Source organism: Pygoscelis adeliae, unplaced genomic scaffold (genome assembly GCF_000699105.1).
Source record: "Pygoscelis adeliae isolate BGI_AS28 unplaced genomic scaffold, ASM69910v1 Scaffold48, whole genome shotgun sequence".
Taxonomy (NCBI): domain Eukaryota; kingdom Metazoa; phylum Chordata; class Aves; order Sphenisciformes; family Spheniscidae; genus Pygoscelis; species Pygoscelis adeliae.
In genome coordinates this window covers 2,110,150-2,115,212 of record NW_008825618.1, presented here as the reverse complement: position 1 = coordinate 2,115,212, position 5,063 = coordinate 2,110,150, and positions in this window count along the sequence as shown.

Genomic DNA, 5,063 nt, shown 5'->3' with positions numbered 1-5,063 from the left:
ATGGGTGGGAATCCAACATTTCATCCTCTCTTTTCAGGGTTATTGCTATTTGGGGGAAAACCCTCCAAAATCAAATAATTGCATAATGTACCATCTATAAACAGGCAGGGAGTGGGATCTAGAAATCTCTTCTTGAGGTAGTGGGAATCTAATGGCTGGACCACAGAATCACTCTTGCAGTCTTCATGAGTCTAGCATTACTTTCCATGCATAGTATATGAATCAAACTGCCTTTTATTTTTACTTTTTAAAGAAGAGCTAAGAGATTGTCTCATCCAGTTCCTTGGCAAAAGGCAAGTTTGGCAGTAGTAGTTTTATTTCTGATAGAGTTTTGACTGACTTGCTGTTGAGGATAGTCAGCAGTGAAGGGTTCCCAGCCTTCCTGGATGGTCTAGGCTCTTCCTAGGCACTGTGCTTACCAGTAGATGGTTAGTCTTTCCTAATGTCAGTCTTTGGAATTTGAGCTCATTGGGTCTTCTGTCCAAGTAGACGTGGAAAGAAGCTTACCACCTCTCTTTTTCTATTACAGTATGCTTTCATATACTTGAAGGCATGACCCTATTTTCTCTAAAATAAGTGATTTCTCTAAAATAAGAGACAGTACAGTCCCTGTTTTTTTCCTCTCTAGGTTGTGGTTTCTTGAACTGTGGTTGCTTTCTCTCTTCTTTCTGTCCACCTGATCACATTTCTCTAGAAGTACGGTTGCTCAAAGCTGGACATACTACTCAATTTGTGACCAGATCAGACCAGGAGATTATGTTCACATGTCTTACTAGTGATGCACTTGTTTGTACGTAAATATTAGGATTTTTTTTTTCCAAGAGTACCACATTGCTGACTCATGTTGAGTTCATGATCATTATAACTGCCAAATCTCTTTCTGCAGAATTGCTGTTACGCTAATCTTTCCCCAGATTTTGTTTATGCAGTTGATCATTCTTGGCTAATCTTAGAGCTCTGCACTGGCCTTGCTTGAATGGCTGCTGCAGAGCAGCAGTTGTGCAGGGACTTGCAACTGTCTCGTTAGCCTTGTGCACAGCCTTTTGCGTTGTGGCATTACCTGCATCTTTCACATCTTTGAGTATTTTCATTGCCAGTATTTCCCTGCTACTGGAATGAACATAACAAATTTTGTACATATGTCCAGTTTGAGATGAACCTCTGATAAATATTAAATAGTCTTTCTAAACAGTTTTTTACCTAAGTACCAACAGTTCTTGTAAATCATGTTTTTCTAGCTTGCTTGTGGGAATATCACAAGCAACAGTGTCAAAAGTTCTACCAAGGTCAAGATAAATAACTAGTATAGATCAAGATAGACAATTGCTTTTCAGCATCCACACATCTTACCAGCTGTAGAGGTAGGAAACTACCTGTGTGTGTATTCTAAATATTAGTTTTTGTTACTAGAAGGTCTGCATCCCTTCTCGCTTCCATAGGAACTGACCATAGTGGTGTCTCCTAGGTCTGTCTTGGCAGTCTTTTCCTGATCAGCCTCACCCAGGCAGTTGGGGCTGTTCAGCCTCTCCTGCTGAGCACAGGTCGGGCAGGAGATGTCAGGCTACTCTGCTGAGCAGCTCTAGACAAACCTTTCTGACCTGTGTATTACTTCACCAGTTGTACTCCTGCTCCTGTTCATGTCAAGTTTAAGCACATTCTGATTCAGTGACCACTGAAATTCTCCCTTTTGAGAGAAAATGGGAGAAAGGGGTCCTTTAAGACCTGTTGGTTGGTTGGTTTTTTAAAATATATTTTTCCCTTTTAAAAAGGGATGAGGGGCTAGGGAGTCCTAAAATAATTGACACTTTGTTTTACAGAAAACTTCTGGTGTTTGTTTTATTTTTTGTTGTTGGGGGGTTTTTTTGTTCTGAAATGCTGAAGAAGCTGGAGAGAACAAGTGGTGGTGTTATACTAAATAAATCATGCATGTAAAATCTGTCTAACTCCATTAGCCCACCAGATTTAGGTAGTCTCTTTTAAAAAATATTTGTTTATGTTAACATCTGTTTAAATCAAGCAGTTGGGAGAAAAGCTCATTTTTATTAATGACTCAGCATCCCTCTTCTCAGGCTTCAGCTTTTTTTCTGCTTTCCATGCCTTTTTTTTTTTCTTTATATGGGGTTTATACAGGGTTACGTTACTTGATAGCAGTATTCAAGGTTGCCTTGCTTGCCTGTCTTCCTTTTAGGTGATTTGATCTTCTATCATCAAAAAGCTGGCCCCACAAATCAGTTGAGAGCTAGTAAATGCCTTGCTGGAGCATAAGGATCTCCTCCAAACATTGTCTACAGATGCTATATATGTGTTCACCTGAAAATAATTCCTGTATCAGTGTTAGCCTTTTTGTTCTAGCTTTAAAATCCACAATGGTTGGACTAAAACCTGAAAACCCCATACCTATAGAAGTCCCTGTATCTTACTGAAAAAATATTGAAAGACAATATGACTTTTGGAAAGTCTGCTGTAGAAAACTCACGTGTAATTAGTGGAAGGAAGTGTCAGTCTGAATATGTTTTTACAAAATGAATCACAAGTATCCTGACCACATCTTCCTCTGTTTTCCGATACAGAATTTTCTTCCAAAATAGAATCAAAATATTCTGAAGTATTGCATTTGTTTGTTATAATACAGTATTTTCAATCTTCCTTGTAGAACAAGCTTATGAGTCTTCTTTCAAAAGTTCAGGATTCTTTCACTAATTTATTTGAAAAGCTGTATTTAGAAAAAAACATAGCACGACTTAAATCTTACACCAGTTGATCTAACTGCTTGCCATAATTCTGTTTGGGTTTTGAAACAAGCATCAAAAACTGAAAAAGCTTTCATTCTCTTATGCCCATTATCTAAAGTTTAAAGCAAATAAGTACATGTACTTTCGCCTTATTTTAATGAAATGCAGGGACACCAATTCTGACTCTCTTTGCATTTTCCATGAATTTGTCAATTTTTTTATTGGCTCTGTCTTGCTGATGGAGTGGAAGGAAGGAGAGACTGAGATTAATTAAATCTTCTTTGATATTTAATTTTCTATTTAGTATCTTGGAGCTCCAAGGAGCTCCAAACAATAATCAATAAAAATCATTCCCCTCTGTCTATTCTCAGTGGAACTGTCATAGTAACCAATTAATACAGCCCTAGACTAGACAGAAAAGTAGTGATTAGCCAGTACAAAAATTGATTGCAATTAGCTAAATTCTGGTGTAGAAGTCGCCAGTTAAAGCCTTTTTGCAAAACAGGTGTCGGATCGAGCTTGCTCAAAATATGGGGATACAGCAGAATTTCCACTTTGCTTCAGGCCATTGCTGACCTTGGCTAAGGGATGAAGGCTTTCAGACACCTTGAGTTTCATTTTTAAAATGACCTGCCATGGCCAGCTAACTGATAATGTATCATTTAACCACCAAAATTGTCTATGTGCATTGCTTCCCATACTTTTCTATGGTTCCACTTCTTTTGAAGTATTACTGCCCTAAAATCAAAGCACACACAACTGCAGAGCATTTTAGAAATATACGGCGTTATTCTGGTGACACCAGGTGTTGAAAGTAAAAAATGTAATGCATTATGTATTCAGAAGCATGCCTTTATTAGTTGACAGTTACTGTGGAGTAAACAGTGAACCAGTGAAGGTTTGTCATTTGACAATAATTTGAGTTACCTATTTTAAAAGGAATGTTCACATGTTGAAAATCAGAAGTGATTTGTTCATCACCTGTCTTTTTAAGCCATATCAAAAAGACAAATTCTTGTATGGTTTCTCTTCTTCCTATGTCTTAAGTAATACGCTGTTTCTTGATTTACATCTAGTGTAACTCTCTAATTAATTATATTATTTAATTTTTCTTTAGTTAATTAGCATCAGTAAGTGATTATTTGCTTAAAGAATGCAGAAGTAAAATTTATTGAGTTTTCCAAATGTCCCTAGATACTGTCTGTTAAATGTGGGACAAATGGTGTTCAGCATAATAACATACTCCTGTATTTGGGGATTGGGAGTTACCAGACACTGCTGTACTACAGGATATTTGGGCAGGGGGAGTGGTATTGGGAGGGCAGTGATTAATTTGTTCAAGAGCTGAAATGTAACTTTCTACTGCCAAGCTGGACTAAGCAGTTATTTAATAATGTTTTGTGCATTTTCAGCTATATGTATGGATAATGTTTATCTTTAACATTTTCAGTTAACATCATCTTAAGTCCAAAAATATGGTATTTGGTTAATCTGTAAAATCATCCCTTCTTATTTCGGCTTTCCATTCTGAAATGATTTGATGTGAGGGTGTACAAGTGTTCACCCAGAACTACCTCTTGAAACTCCCAGGCCATAGTTGTTACGAACCAAGACCTTTCAGTGGAAGCAGTCTGTTTTTAAAAGCATGGTGCTGACTTCTCCATGGTATTTAGTGAAGGCTCTTCTCTTTAGTTGTGGCATAAAAATAAATTATAAATGGTGGTTATAAATTTACTTTAAATTAGGGGGAAAGTTGCTAACAAGAAGAGCAGTTGGTTTTATATATCAGTTTGCTGAGAGGAGGTGTGTGTTGAAAGTGTCTGTTGATCCCAACGCAAGAAGAAAGTTTTCCCTTAGAAGGACAGAGAAGTCTTGGGACTTGGTCTTCCTGTCCTACTCATTCTGTTCACTGACACTGAAATTGGAAAAAGTAAAGTGTAAGGAAGTGAATTGGAGGATACTCTACATCCTACTGGGTATTTGGGACCAATCTGGAAAGGTGGGATCCCAATAAAGCAGAGAAATAAAATAAAACACACTGCAGCAGGTATGAATTGTTTTCTCATTCCCAGAGCACACCCTGGAAAGGGATGAATGTGGTGTTTCTGTTGTCACTTCTGCCTCACGTCCCACAGTATAGGCAGTGGAGACTAGCTTGGCAGTTACTTGGCAGTTACCCTTTTCATGCTGAAAACTGTGCATCCCCTTTGGTCTGCTCTGACTACTAATGTAGCCAGTTTAGCCATGCTCTTTTCTTATAGTTTTGTCCCATGTCTGGGGTGTGTGAGGAGGCTGTCGTGGGGAGATATTAAAGCTAGTCAGAGGATATGC